The sequence below is a fragment of the Gallinula chloropus genome (assembly GCF_964237585.1).
Source record: "Gallinula chloropus genome assembly, chromosome: 3".
NCBI classification, from domain to species: domain Eukaryota; kingdom Metazoa; phylum Chordata; class Aves; order Gruiformes; family Rallidae; genus Gallinula; species Gallinula chloropus.
Window position 1 is genome coordinate 58355627 of NC_140087.1, and position 16290 is coordinate 58371916.

Consider the following 16290-nt stretch of genomic DNA (forward strand, 5'->3'; position numbering starts at 1 on the left):
ACTGAAGTGTTGGCTGAGATTCTGGGGAGAGCAATTCCTGCTACTGCTACAGCTCCTGGCTGGTACTGAGCCAAGCACTCAGCCTCTCTTGCCTCAGTTGCCACTCATGGTGTCATGGTTTAGCTCCTCCTCCCTCTCCTTTTTGTCTGATGTATGCACTTTAAACACAAAATTTAGAACAAGGATTACCCTTTATTATGCGATGACACAGTGCCCGAGGTCCTTCTTTCAGCCATTGTGCCCAATATGTTTGCAGTACAAATGATGGTGTTGATGAAAATATTTTTCTCTGCCTGTCCCCCAATGTCACCTAGATGGATAAATATTTTTGATAGAGATATATTCCCCATGTGTTATCTCTTTGATTTAACATTCTGAATATGACTCATCTGAACTTAAAACGTCCTAGGAGAAGAAGCAAATATTTTTCACCATATGAACACCGTGATATTACCACGCTTTCATTCAAATGTTAGAAGCAAGCAAAGGCATTGACTACATTTTAATCCATACTTCATGGTAAGCAATTATCATACTGTTATGTGTCATTTCCCTCTATATTGTTACAGTAATGCTCAGGATTTTTGCATGAATCCTTTGGGTTATAAATATCCCACAAAATATAATGGAAAATATTTTTATAGAAGAAAAAGTTATACAACCTAGCATGATCCCACTCCTCATCATTTGTTCTATGATTGTTCAGAAATGTTAATTTCTCTATCTGGGTTTCATAAATAGTTCAAGCACCCCCAACTGTGCATAAAAATATCTTCTGTTTGATGGAAATTGTCTTATGGGTCCTTTAACTGTTGTTTCTAAATTGGCTATTTTGGTTCTGTTTTCTGTTGTCATGCATGGCACAGAAAGGAGTTGGCAAAACACTTTAGCTATTCCTACAAGTGTTCGTTTGTGAAACTATCTTTAACCAAAATTAATAATCTTTACCATAGCTTAGGATTCGAGGAGAAGTGATATCTCAGAGATCTGTTATCAGTTTCTTCAAAGGAAGAAAATACTAGTTCATGCTTTGCAGTCTTTTCATTGGGGCTTAAGGGATCTCGTTGTCTTTCCGTTCCACTGCCAGTGTCACTTTTTGTCTTCTCACCCCTCAGACTCTAAGAAAAAAACCCTTGCACCTTTTCTTCTTATGTCATCCAACAGGTATTAATCCGATCAATAGACTTAAAGAGCAGCATAATAATGTAGATTCATTACCAGACTGACCAGATTCATTACCAGACCATTACTGTTAGGCAAAGTTATTCCTATTGCAAGAAGCAAACCCCAGTAAACAAATAAATAACAGAATTTACACTTTCCCCAGGCTCTTCAGAATGGAAAGTAAAGAACAAGGAGAGTAAATTACCCAGCACTCTTAAGGGATGTTACAGTGGTATAATAACATCTGTTTAAGTCCAGTTCTGTTCCCTCTTCCCAAACAAAAAAAATACAAACATGGAGTCAGAATAAAGCCAGGTACAGGTACTGATGTGATATTTTGGAAGAAATGAAGTGATATTTTCCTCCTCCCATCAGTAGCTTTAGAAGTAAAACAAAATACACAAGAAAGTGAGTCTGAAAATCAGCTTGAGAAAAAAATAATCGGTTCTTGAGGCATTGCTGAAACCAGGTGAAAAAGGTACAGAAGATCCATTCTACTTAAAATTTTTAATGAGCATAAAGGTGATTTAATAGCACTTGTTCCATACTCACATGACATACATGAACCAGTCAGTTGTATTTTCCAGAGTCCTACAAAAGAAGTAAGAAATACCAATGAAGGCCAATTGGAACAAGTAGTTAAGGAATCCTGACGTTACAGAGAATAAAAAGTGTGTAACAAATAAGGTATCTGGTTTGAGGATCTTCCATAATTAGCACGTCCATTTTGACACAGTGTTGACTGCTTGCCTATGAAATATTTATAGACTTTGATAGGTTTTTTGCACTTGTGCGGAACAATTTTTTAATGTTACCACAATCCCAATATGAATAGCTATTACAATAACAAAATGCTGTGAATCACTCTGTAATTATCTTCTAGCCTGCTAATAATAACTGTGTTAATCATTTAAATGGCTTGCTACATTTCCATGCTTTATACAGAATGTAAAAATATTACCATTATCCTAGAAGGTACACTGCTGAGTTTATGTCACATCAGCTACTATATAGTATTAGTTAAATACTAATTTGAAGCCCTATCAAATAATGATTGTGAAGTGAGTAGGCTGGTCACAGTTGTTCATGGAAAGGCAGGAAATATGTTAGGGCAATAGAACAGAGTTTTTCACTAATGCTTGCAAAGAGAAGGGTATAAATCATGATGTCATAGGATCTAAAACATTACAAAACTGTCTCAGTTGGAACAGCAGGCTGCAGGGCAATATTTACTGCTAATTCTAATTATTGTTATTATGGGTATTCAACTTCGGTATTTTTATATTTCCTTAGAACCACTCCCCCAAATGATTACAATTACAAATTTCCATTCTTATATAATAAATTCACCGCTATTATTAGGATGTCAGCTCTCATTCTTGGTCACTTCTTCATTTTGTAGGTAGTTATGGGCAAATTAGTCCTCACCTATTACAAGTGGTTTTCTTATTCAGTTGAAATGGTACACTGAAATAGATTCCATTTCTACTGTAGTGACATTAGGAAGAATAATTTCAGTTTCTGCTACATTCCATGCTATGTTTTGTTTAATTTTTTATTTCTGAGTGGGGGACTCAGTGGTGTTGATTCCAAGCCTGCACTCACAAAAGAAGAAATAGGTTTTGACTTTGGGAGATGTAGTAGAACACTATAAATAACCTGTAAAATTATGCACCAGCAGCCAGAAAAGGAAAAGATAGAGTTGATAAGGGAGAAAAAAAAGGAGAAATGCCAAATCAGAACAGGATATAAACTGCTCTATATTGCAAATACTGCAAGGAAAGTGAACAAAGGATAAAGTGGAAAAAAGTATTATCTTGCTTGTAATGGTTGAAGTTGGAAAGAACCTCTGGAGATTGTCTAGTTCGACCTTCTCCTAAAAGCAGAGTCCATGACAGCAGGTTACTTAGGATGTTGTACAGTTCACTTCTGACCATATCCAGGGATAGAGACTCCACAGTCTCACTGGACAACTTGTTCCAGTGTTTGGTCACCCAAACACTTCTTGGGTGTTTTTCTTAGTTTTATGTGTGTCTTACTTTCTTACATGTTTTGGTGGGTTTTTTCCTTGCATTTTTCCTAATGGAATTTCTCAAGTTCCAATTTGTGCACATTTCTTTTTGTCCTTTCAGTGGATCTCACTGAGAAGAGCCTGGCTCTGTCTTCTCTACACCCTCCCTCTGGGTATTTGTACACACTGATGAGATTCCTACCTGCAGCCTTCTCTCCTCCAGGCTCAGCAGTGCCACCTCAGTCAGCCTTTCCTCACATGTCAGATGCACCAGCACTTTAATCATCTTCACCTCCCTACACTGGACTATCTAAAACAACACCTTACTCAAATGCACATTGTTTATGTGCATTACATATATTTAAAAATACCACCACCACCCTCCCCTTAGGGGAAATGTTCTAGGGAATACTAGAATTAGATATGCTTGCACAACATTAATTCAGTCCATGTGGTATGCCAGTTATGATTTTTAGCCTGTTTTGGGAGGAAAGGGACATGATCTGTCATCCATTCAGTCTACAAAAGGGCAAGCCTTACATGCGTGTTTTCCCTTTGCTGTTCAGTCTGTGGCTCAAGACACTTATAGCCAAACGCTGGTCTGGAAAAGACTTTTTTTTTTTCAGAGACTTTCCTGTGTAACTTCTTACTAGTGTAAGTAGTTGTGGCACAAATGTTTACAGCACCCCTGTGAGGCAAGGTAGGATCTCTACTCCCATTCTACAGGCAGCTTCTGGCCTAAATTTTTAGCCAGCTTCACATTTAATTGCACTTTAAATGCCCTTACTGACTTTAGTTGCAGCTGCCACTGCTCAGCACATTTGAAAATCCAGGCTTCTAGGGCTGCAGACTGGCTTGTCCAACACAATTAGCTTAATCATAAAGCACAATGTTTTTATCTAGTGAGATAACAGTTTGGAACAAGGGAAAATCCTATTCAGTGGAAACTTTATGGTTACAGCTCCCCCAAATAACTGTCCTTTCCACACTACTTCATTTCTTAACCACTGCACGAGATATACAGCTTGTGGTAATTAAATATGAAATGCATGTATTTTACTGAGCAAAACGTATCACTTGAAATGTGAGGTCCTCTGCTCGAAAATAAACATGATCCAGGGCTCAGCTGCGGCACTGACTTTGCTGCTCTGTCAGCCAGGTCCCACTACCCTTGCTCAGTCAGCTCTTTTGCACAGTGTTAGCCTGATCTTACGTTTTCCCTGTGACAAGCTTCCAGCAGTAAGTGTGAAAAGGCAGATCACTTTCCACTACCCACAGGAAACGGAATGACCCTTCTGTTGTCGGTTGGATGATACATGATCTGTATCCCATGCAGAAGCCAAAGCTAGTACAGACTTGTTCTCGTTAAACAAAGCTAAATATTGGAAGCACATTTAAACTGCAGTGTAGGAGCTGCATAAGATCCAGTTGAACTTCCAGAATTTATTCAGTAGGCTTTAGGCTATTCAGGCTTAAGGCTGAGGTGCTGGATGACGCCATTACAGGCTTTACCTCTAATTCATAAAAAGGGAAGTGGGGTGGGGAAGGCTAAAGTAGCCATAAACTATGCTTGTGTCTTCCTAATCTTGAGGCATCTCAGGATTTTAATGGCCTAATGTAACAGCTCTAGAGAATAGTTTGCATTATGGCAGCCGTAACCCAGCTGCCCGCCACTCAAAAAGTCCCCAGTCTATTACACGGCCTCTGTCACATGCTCTGCCCACCCCATAACCCCCAACTCCACCCCACCTTTGCTGTGCCAGCAAACTGCAAATATTTGGTCGCATTTAGTGGTAACCTGTTTGTCCTGCCCCATCTCCTGAAGGACGGCTAAGGGTGCAGAAACCTGCCCCATGAACCCTGGGACCTGTTGTTAGAGGCTGTGTCTTATCTCACAGTCACAGCTAAAATCCAGACCAAAGCAACACTTCCAAATAAACCTTTCCAGAGACAGGATGAAAGAAAGGGGAAAGGTGGCTTTCATACTGCTCCATGGATGGCCTGCTTTAGGCAGAATCTCTCTGTCTTGCCAGGCACATGGCCGAAGCTGTCTCTGTCCTCATCCATGCACTCCCTGTGCTGCTTTGCTCAAATTATGCCTAGGGATGGTATATTAATAGGTCGCCCTTCTGTGTACATTTAATTTCTGAGGCTGATGACCCGAACATGATATGAACACTGGCAGACATTGTAATTGTATAAACTTGGGGGGGAATTAAATAATCATAACAAAACCAATTGTCAAGAATAATAAGATTTCCTTTTAGTGCAATAATAGTGTCATTAAATATTAAAGAAGAAAAAATAACAATGAATCATCACGGCTAAAAGTAAATGAGCCTTGAGACTGCAATTCCTTCTTATATAGGAGTGCCCTCTGCAGTCTGGTTCCTGGGGAGTGATGCTGTGCCAGCTCATGCGATGTCGTGCTACAGGAAATCAGGAATAACTTGGTCAAAGCCAGTGCAGTAAGTCAGGATGAGAAGCCATAATGAGCACTTGGACTATGGGATTCATAGTACTAATGCGCCATTCACCAGACTAAATGCTAACCCCTTTTCTCAGGCAGAGAAGCTAAAGGACTTCTGCATACTTTCGTGGTGTTTTTTTCAGATATAAATTTTGCAGCTGAGAAGTAACAACTTTTATGTTTGCTGCTTAGACATGGGACGTTTTACTCTATATTTTAAAGCTTAGCAAAAACTGTAAAGTGATCTTCAGGAATGTTCTTCAAAGGGAACATTGTCTGTGTCCTTTCAACATTTTAAGCTCTAAAGCTGGTCACATGCTGCCATAGTATTTTAATGTCATTCCTCGCTGGCAGGTAGCAACTTGCTTTTCGTCAGTGCCTTATGTAAGTAACCAAGCGTTAAGATGTGACCTCATTTCTAAATGCCCATGTTTCTCCAACAAATGCAACTTTACAGGAGCATCATTTCTGGTTTTATGATGGTTCACAAAAAAATTACTATTTTTAATAATATTTTTAAAAGTGTGTGGAAAAGAAAATTTAATTCAGGAGGGGAAAACCCCCTAAGCCTCTAAAAGTTTATACTGCCTCCAATTACTTTTCATGCTTGACTATGTGGCAGGGAATACTTCATTATACCAGGTCACCAACTTTGACATCCCTAACCTCACAATAATAGTCCTTTTTGTAATGTACCAAAATTGAAAATCAGTTTAGTTTATGTTCTCACTAGGTTCATGGCTCCAATGCCTAATATATTGCTGACTTGTATGCTAGCATTACTCCCTAGTGAGGAATATTAAATAGCCACAGCATATATTAGAAGGGGTGAAAAGGTCCAGCTCAAGTCTGCTGTATAGTTCACATTCGTTAGTGCTTTAAAAACTCAGTAAGTTGCATAATGTTTCCACTTATCCATGAAATTGTGGCATTATTCATATCATAGGCATCTTTAACTGATTTGTAGTCCACTATTTAAGTATGTATTCCACATAAATAAATACTTCCTGGGTTTGTGTACATGACTTGTGCTAGTCAGTATCATAAAAGAGGCACAATACCGCCTGACCTTTATTACTAAGGCAAGAAATTCATACATCTAATGAAAAAACCCTGAACAGCCAACTGGAATGGCATAATACAAAGCACCTCTGTTTGGAAAAGGCGTTTTTGGAGCTTATCAAAATCTGAATTTTATTTCCCTCCATCGAAAATTTGTTCTTTCTCTTCCTGGTATTCTCTGCGCCTTCTAAAAAAGTGCATGGACTGTGTTGTTAAAATTACCACCACTACACAGGATAAAGTGTTTGACTGCTGCTAGCTGGGTTGCTTCTTGATGCTGTTAGCTCCTTAGCTCTATTTGTGAAACAAATTGGACTAGGACCCTCTATCTGCAGGGTACTTTTTAACAGAGTGGTTTTGCAAAAGAGAAGATAGTTACAGCTTTCTGGAAGCTAAAGGATGACACTTGTTCAGAAAAAAACAAGCTACTATTTCCCCCACCTTGATATGCCTCCAATGTATGGTAAATTATTTGCAAGAAAACTGAGGATGCTAAGATAATGAGAGTAAAACTGCAGCAGACCCAACAATAGATGGGCTCAGTCAAGAGTCTTCTAAAACAATCTGGGCTGTTCCTGAGGAGTCCTTTAGGCCTCATTTTTTCTTTCTGTCAAATTTCTGGGAGTGCCAAATGAAGTTTCACTGAGAATTCAGTAGCTACCACCTTCTCCTCCCAGGATTTTAGCTGACTCTCTGGGGCAAAATACACGCTTAACATTTCTTGTTGTGTGTCTGCTCAGACATAGCCAACACTGGCAAGCCTATGCACACCCCTAGCCTGCAACTATAAAATATGAAGTATGGTGTGAAGAACAGTGAAGCATGAACATCACTTTTATAAAGTACAAGACACACAATTGTCCAATAATAGGTCCTTGCAAAACAAGATTCAGATTCACTGTCTCACTGCATGCACATTTGTGATGGATGCTACCATCATACTATGGAGGGCTGTGAATTAATCCACGTAGGCCCAAGTGATAGAGCACCACTGCTGTGATGGCACCTGTGGCACAAGCCATGTATTCTGTTTTGCATTATTCTGTGTGAATGCCAACAAGGATCCTCTGAGGGCTGTCTGTAGGCAGACTAAGAGCCTACACGGGGAATTTTTGTCTTCTGCAGGGCACAGGTGGGGCCTCTTAAGGCAATGCTTATACCTGGTGGTGCCTCTGGTCCTGGCAGTCAAGCACCACTCAAGGTCTGTTCTCACTGCACAGGTAGGTAAAGGAAGGTGTGTGCTGGGTGGAACATCTGACCACCTTCAGAGTGGGGAGACAACTGCAGAAGAGGACAAAGGAGAGGACCATGCTTTCACCTGAAGACCCTCGCCCCCCCATCTCCAAATCCTTGCAGATTCCTTAACCAGAAGGCACGACAACAGTAGTTTCATCATGCTTTTGGTATCAATACACTGGAAGACTCATCTGGTATTTTTCATCCTTAATGTGAGTATGATTAGTTCTTTTAAGGTCACTGGGACCCTTAGCATAAGTGAAAACACTATCAGATCACAACCTTTTAATTAGCAGTGTGTTGTTATAAGCTTCGTAAAGGAATTACTGAGTGAAGTCCTACAAGCTGATTTATATGAGTCAGATGAGACTATGATCATAACAGACTGTTGGCCTCAGTGTCTACGAATCTGTAGGAGACCCAATTAAATAAGAGAGCAAGATCTTTTTTTAGTTTTAATTTCTTTGATATCTTTTGGAAAGAAAAATACCTACACTGAAAGAAAAGGTACTTTCTGCAGAGAAAAGCCTTTGCAAACCGTAGGCTTTCTCTTTGCACAATGAAGTTTCTTCTTTGTTGTCCCTTAACTGTCCACAAGGCAAAAAGTAAAGCAACAGACAACCTACATACATTACTATTTTGTTTCGTCTTAATGATGGTGGACACTTTCAGCTTCCCTCAAAACATTGAGATATTTGTTGGATTTTATTATTTAGACAATGTTCTTTCACTGAAGGAGCTTAACTTGTCATATTGACATCGATAAGGATTATTTACTGCATTGCGTTCTTCAATTTTGATTCCAGGGTAAATACACTGTTTCTTTTTACTTCTTTCCACATTAAAAAAAATACTAAATGTGTTTTCCTTTTCCTCTGTTGTCCATGCCAAATCACCAAGAGTATGTACAAGCCATTAACAAGCATGTGGGACTCAACCGAGAAAAACAAGTTGCCTGGTATGCAGACAGACTTTTCAGCTCAAATATCTGAACTGAATCTCCTCTGTGACATTGTGTAGGCAAATGCTGAAGTCCTGGAGCATGTCCCTTGTGCAGTGTCCTGCACGGATGACCTTGTTCACTACAGCTGGGCCCAACTGTGCTTCCCTCTTAGTCTGATTGCCTCACATCTTCTGGGCTGCTGGCACGCAGCTCTGGCCTCGCCTCTTTCATGGGAAATTATGTTAACTCTTCCCATGGAAAAATTTGCCACTTGGTCCTTATATCTTGACCCAGTTCTGCCTTCCCTGCACATGGGTCAGAATAATTTCCTTGGAAGCTATTATTTTCTTAGTCAGATAGGCGGGGATATGGCCTTCTTTCTCCCCTCCTTTGCCTCCAAAAACATATATAATACATGAGAACAGTCACAGACAAAACAGAAGAACAATGGACTCTACATGGGCACAGCAGTCACCTGTAAGCAACATTTATACTGGTTCAGGATATTTTACATGGCAGGCAGAAATATTCAGATAAAACTATAAACAAACAATCAAAATCATTATTGCAATCTGAGAACCAGCTAGAGAGTACCTGGACATAAATCACTTTGTGTGAGCAGAAACACAAAAGAAATATTGCTGAAATGTTGGCTAGCAGCCATCTTAAAAAAGGTCAAATTTATTATATATATGTATTTTTTTTAGGTGAACCATACGTAAAGACATGACACTTCTGGCTTATTTTTTTGTCCCTGAAGATCACATAATATTTTCAGGCAGCAGAGTGGTTTTCTGCATATCCGAACGTGTATTTATGAGATAGCACCTCAAATCCTTATTACTCTTCAGAATTTCAGCATTCTAACTGCTTACCTGACTTTCCCAGGCACAGTACCACACTGATCTGCCAGTGAAGGAGTCTCCTCTCGTGGTGTAGCCTGCTGAGCATTCAGGTCAGGATGTCTGGGGAAGAGATAGGCCTGGATGAAGGGCATTACCAATTCCCAGCAGCCTTGGGATATGAGGACTGTGAGACGGAAAGTTAATTGAAAGGCTGCCTATTGAAGTTGGGACCAAAATCCCTATCAGGCTCCAGGTGTGCCACTTACCTGGACTGCACTGTGCGCACCACAGCACTTGCACAGTTGAGCTCAGTAGATCCAGTCCACTGTGATGGCTGCAGGAGCAGTATCATCCAATAAAACACGGTACTTTGCAGAGCTTTGTAAAGCTAGCAGTCATGTTCAGCATGTGTTCAGCATCAGGCGCAAGATGGGGTTTTGTAAAGGAGCAGCCCAGGTCATGCGCAGGGGTGGTCACTCAGGGTCACCCGCAGGAAGCTCCAGGGAAAGAGAAGGGCAAGCAGGGGTTGGCAAGGGGAGAAGAGGGCAGTGTTTGTGTCACTCACGGCATGGGGGGCATTGGACCTAAACTGTCCACATTATATAGCAATTAGAAATGCTGCTCCAGTAACTGCAAAGATATTTTTCTGTGATTGGCATTTCTTTCTCTACTCCCCCCTGCTTCAAAAGGCAGAGAGGGCAAAGCTCTCCCCTCTCACCCACCCACCCACCCACACACCCTTCTCCCAGAGTTGGAGCGCAGGCAGGGATCTCCCCAAGGGGGTTATCCCCACCAAGACAGGGAGCTGGCTCCCAGCCCAGTTCAGAGAAGAGGATGTGCCCCAGTGCTCTTTTTAGTGCAGGACAACAAAGTCCCCCCCCGGCTTTCAGCCATGCCTAATATGCACAGCCCAGCTCTGAGACTAGCTTGCAGAAGGTGGGATTTTTGCCTTCATGCATTCCTATGATGCATTCATTACCCTGCAGCAGAATAGCACACGGTCCAAGAAAGAGCAGCCTTTATGCATTTGTTAAAAATAACTAATGTTAAACTATAAAAAAGTCAGCTTTCTAAGGATGTTGGTATTCTTGACATTTAAAGTGAACAGCAATACATGCTGAACAATGTTCAGAGTCCTGATGAGGCTTCAGAAACTTAATTACACTTTATTCTCTAACCCACCCACATACATATTTTACCAATTTAAACCTTTTGTAGATCCTCCTAAAGTCTTTTCTGCTGTGCTTTGCTCATAGCATCACACTTGTTTTGTTTGGGGTTTTTTTGCTTCATTCCTTGCTCAAGTGCAGAGTGTCTTCTTGTGTCTGGCAATACCGTGCAAGCCAGTTTCCATACTGTGGTGTGAAGCAGAGCTGTGAGGAGGAGGAAGGAAGGAGAAACAAATGGACTTTACCTTGTGCCACACCTGTCTGGCTCTTCTATGTAGAATTCACAACCCTGATTTAGGAACTTTGGTCCTTGCATGCCAATAAATTACTGGAACTAGACATAAATAGGTTAATGGAATAATGCACTAACTAAACCTAAAGCACTTATAAATGTCAGCAATTTGTCACAAAGCAAAACTGTCATATCTTTGACAGCAGCTTCCCCAGCTGAATTTCTTTTTTGTATTTGGGTAGTATAACAAATATCCACTCAAAAGCATAACTCCCAAGCAAAGCACTGAATTTCAGGACTAACAGAAAAACTTGAAATCTTAGAAAGAAAATGACTCAGTAGATATTTGCCGTATTCTTAGATACAATTCTTGTGCCAGGTCAAGCTGATTAGAAAATGAAAGGGACGTTTTTCCCAGAAAAATGTATTAAAAGAAGATGCTTTTCAGATCCAAAATACAGGAGTTTAATTCTGTTTTCAACTGGAAGTCATAAACTAACACTATTTACGTAGGAAAGAGCAATGTTCGAAATGCATGAAGATTTTCTATTAAAGAAAATTATTTCTGGCAGTTGCACCACTTGAGATAAGGGGCGATGGAGACATGAGCAAATATCTTGGCATCACTTAGGGTGAGGTTGGAGCTCTGCCTAGTAACATTTCTAAAATGAATCAAAGCTCATCTGGCATCCTGCCCTATCTTTAGCTAATGCATACATTGGGGCTCAGGCTTCCCCTATGTATTATGATGTTACCAACATATTAATGACCGTTTCACTTCAACGTGGCACACAGAGTGGAGAGTATCTGGAAAGTTATACCCAGAGGCAGAGTAATAAGCATACCTTCACCAAAAGTCATAGGATGGCTCTCATTTACACTGGCCCTAATCGTGAAATAGAAAATCAGAATATGTTGACAACTTGGGCACAATCAAATAAAGCACACTCCATGTTCTCTCCACCTGAGAGCATAGAACTAATTTTCATCAGAGTTTACTGTATGTTGAGCTGAAGAGCATGACAGCAGATTCTGTCAGAGGTGAGTGTTGAATGGAAGATGTGAACGCTCATTTCTGGTTATCTGTGCAGTTACAGATTTATGAAGTCCACCTGGGACCGCACTGGGATGCAAGGAAGTCAAGCCCCTGAATTAGCTGTATAGTACTGGATAGAATAATTTTTTTCTCATATACAGGGAAGATTGTTTTAGAAAATGGCATTCGTTTGTTCTCTACAAAACAGGAAAGACTTGCTTCGGGCAACTGAAGGAAGCAGCAATTGCCCTTTTTATTCTTTCTTCTCCCTGAGGGAATATAGGCAATGAGTCAACTTTGATTCTCTCCTCAGTCCCACTGTCAGAGAGGCTGCCAAGTATATATTGGGTTCCCAAGGGCAAAAGGCCTTCAAGCAGATATTTGTGATACTTATCCCTGTGGCTAGTGCTGAAAATTAAAGACACATGATGTTCAAACCCAAAACAACATGCATAGCTTTCCAAAGACAACCAGCTGCTTCACTGGGAACTGCCAGAGCAAACAATTAGGAATTCAGCAAGGCTATTCACACAGCCTGCCTTCTTGCTGAATGGTTTGGTGTTCTCTGCCACGAGGGGAGACAACTTTGATATTTCAGAAAGACGGTAAGAGTGGTTATTCATCACTGGCTTTCTCCAGCTGGGGAGGTAAGGGTATGTATCTGTTTGGAAAGGAAAAATAACTGAAGCTTCCTCAGTCAGCAAGGCAGTTCATGAAATACACATTTCCTAAGTACCAAACATAAATTACATTCTAACTGAGAAATTATCAACAAAGGAAAGCTGTTAAGTAGGTTAACTGTCACTATCAAAACTGAAAGGAGCTGACATGATATGCTTTTTTCCAAATGGTTTTCTAAATGAAAGTCAGAGGGATGGACACAAATCAAGTTGTCAAATTCAGTCTCTTCCTGCTGAGCTTCATGTAGGTCCAGTTACCACTTTTCTGAAGTGGTCCACCTGCAATGAGAAGCTTGCTACTGAAGTCTAGTATGCATAATATCTCTACCGCTGCAGTCAAATTAACAGAGAGCTGTGCTCAGGAGGATCACTATGGATTTACTTGGGTAAGACTGAGAATTGAACCTGCTCCATAAAGTAATCCATCCTCTATGTAAACATCTGCAGGAACTCCAAAATTGACATTACTAAACTTCCCAAGAGTATAGCATTTCTGAGTACCATCTTTCCAGCTTCAGATGCACTTGTAAATACTGTGCTTCTATCAGCAAGTATCACTTCCCATACTCTGGCTACATAATTGATGATTATTGACTAAAGCCTAGAACACTGAAATAACCTTGAGTTTAACAACTCGCAGTTCTTCACATATGTCAATACCTTGGCAGAAAATGTAGAAAACACTACAGCAACAAGAACAAAAGTAGTTGTTGGGTGCAGCTCTAAAGCCTCATAAAAAGTGTTGCTAGAGAAGCATCATTAAACCTGAAATGGATTAAGATTTTTAAAAAGCTGTACTTAACAAGGTTAAGGACAGGTGAACTGCTTATCAGCTACATATGAGATGCTCAAACCAATATCAGATTCTTCACCCGGGGATAGCAAAGTGTCAGGATGTGAACCTTATCTAAACCTCGTCTAAGTCTTGACATATAGAACAACGAGATCTTGGGAGGGCATGACTTCTTACAATTTTTTTCTAAAATTCCCAGTACTCTCTGTGTTGAATGCTCTCAGAAAAATAATCCCTTCTGCAAAGCTGTTAAATGCTCCTTTTTGTTTCTCAAGCACTACCTTATCACCTGAGAAGTCATCCAGTGTTCCACCTCCAGTTTCGCAAGTTAATCTAGTTCTTGGAAATGAAAATCCTAGCTGCTATCTTATCAGAATATCACAGGAGCCTAAATGCAAATAAACAAGAAGAGTGGACACCACCTGAGGTTTAAGAAAAACAATTAAAAAAATAAATTTCTAGCCACTCAAATATTCTTGGTTTGAAAAAATGTCTGAGAAGTTGAGTATAATGGTCTTCCCATTCCTTCAACAGAGATAAAATAGAAGTCAAATAAACCAAAGGAGGGAAAGACAGCAAGAAAATAAAGGATAAAAAAAGGAAAATTACTGTTATCTGTATTGATCACTAATATATATACTTATTATATAAAAAATATATTTTATATATGTACAGCTAGATGAAAAAAAGTAAAAAGATAGCAAGGAGACAAATTTATTAGTACTCAAGATAAGAACAGGCACTGCTGAGTGGCTAATCTTCACAGATTTCCTGAATACCCAAATCATAGCAAGTGATCTCATGTGAACAGCCCACAAATGAAACTGGCAGCTTAACCCCTTATACTGAGGTAGTCCTGATTTCTGATCAGGATCACCTTTTTATTCTTTCCCTTCCCTTCTGCTAATAACATTTTTGTACTGGCAAATAGTTCTATGGAAATTACAGGTTTTAAATTACTAAGGCTGAAGAACTACCTAGATGTTTGAAAAACAGAAGCTCATTACAGTTGACGTTTTTTAAATAGAATTTTTGGTAGTCTTTGAAACTCAGCATAGGACCAAACAGGCCATGTTTTCTTTTCTAGAGTAGTTACTTCTGGGCAACGGTGGAAATACACATAGTATTTTGTAAGGAATCTTTCCTGAGTAGTGCAGAAAGAGTGGCAGGGGCTGTATTTGTGACCAGGCAGAGATTGATGGTTTCCAGTAAAGCTTTCAAAAGCATTAAATTCACTTTAAAAATCTTCTGAAACTTGGACTTGTGAGACTCAAAACGCATAAAACATACACACGCCTCAAAAACATAAAACCAAAGAAACCAATCAAAATCAAAAACACAAAACCAATAATGAAAAGCCATTCAGTCAGAGGCATACCATAACTAGGATCTGTTTCTAGAAAATGAAAACCAGCTTTGTCCTCTTTCTCTGCATGCACAGGCTGCTGAAGCATGCATTTCTGTTGCCTCTGTCTGAATACACTGCATTCTGGCAACATGGCAAGGAGCCAATAAGATAAAACACCATGAAATCATATTTAGCAAATCAGAACTTTCCCAAAGAGCACTAGTGACATAATAGATCTAGAAATTAGTAAAAAAATATCAGCAGTTTCCATCTTTAAAAGCTCAGTTTATCTTTATACCTATTTACCATCATTCAATGTTACATGAAATTCACAAAAGTTGTGAGTGCAACATTTGAAACGGCACTGAAGAGCTGGACTGGATAACTAGTTTAGGGACCTGGATGACTAAAGCATTAGCTCTGAATGCAAACGCAAAGGCAGAAAATTCTGCTTGTGTTACACAACCATAAATCTGGACCAACACTTCTGAGGCCCCTGGAAATTCTGAGATATTGTAGGAACATAGTAGAACTCAAAATCTGTCCAAAAGCACTGTAATGCTATAATTTCTTCCTAATGTACATGAGAATATCTGTATTCACAGGCACAGGAATGGCAAAATTAGAGTCAGAGATTCATAAAAAAAATAAATTCCTTAGCAGAAAAACAAAACAGAGAGGTATTAAAGCTTGAATATTTTGGCATTATAAACTATAACAACTAACCAATTTTCCACTTTCTTTTAAACATCCCACACACCTAATCCTGCAAGCAGGTTGTGCTCTTAAATTATCTCTGGATATAATACTCACAGAAAGACACAGGCTGTAAACAATGAAACTTAATTAAATTGGTTTGAAAAATGCCTGTCCAAGTACCTATGATTAAATTATTTCATCTTTAGATTGGGGCAGCCAGTTTCCCAGGATTCTAAGTACCTACATTGTAACATGGATCAAAGTGTTGGCCATGTAAAATGAGAAACAGGCCAGCGCAAAACTGACAGAGTTAATCCATGGTGTACACTTTTCCATCATAGTAAATGCTATTTCAGTGCAGTGAGCCATCAGTAATCTCAATTCTTTTTCCTGTAAGTAATCCAGCTCTGGCTAGATCCTTTTGCCCTTTAAGGGTTACTGTACTTTAATTTGCCCTGTACTTTACACTTCCTTTGGGAGCTGCAATTTGATAGATTTTCTGAAGATGCAACTACATTAGAAGAAAGATATCGTTATATGTTTGCAGCGGAGAGTTCTTGAGCCATAGAGCTTTAATACCCTGTTGGCTACATCCATTAAAC

The 16290-nt window shown here is 39.7% G+C and overlaps 1 long non-coding RNA gene across 1 annotated transcript; it reads right to left on the reverse strand.

Annotated features, from left to right (window-relative positions):
- Positions 1-202: 202 nt before the first annotated feature.
- LOC311189545 lies at positions 203-9855 on the reverse strand. Its single transcript, XR_014617167.1, has 3 exons — positions 9762-9855; positions 1717-1755; positions 203-310 (listed from the first exon to the last, which is right to left on the reverse strand). It is a non-coding gene; the product is annotated as an uncharacterized lncRNA (long non-coding RNA).
- Positions 9856-16290: the final 6435 nt, after the last annotated feature.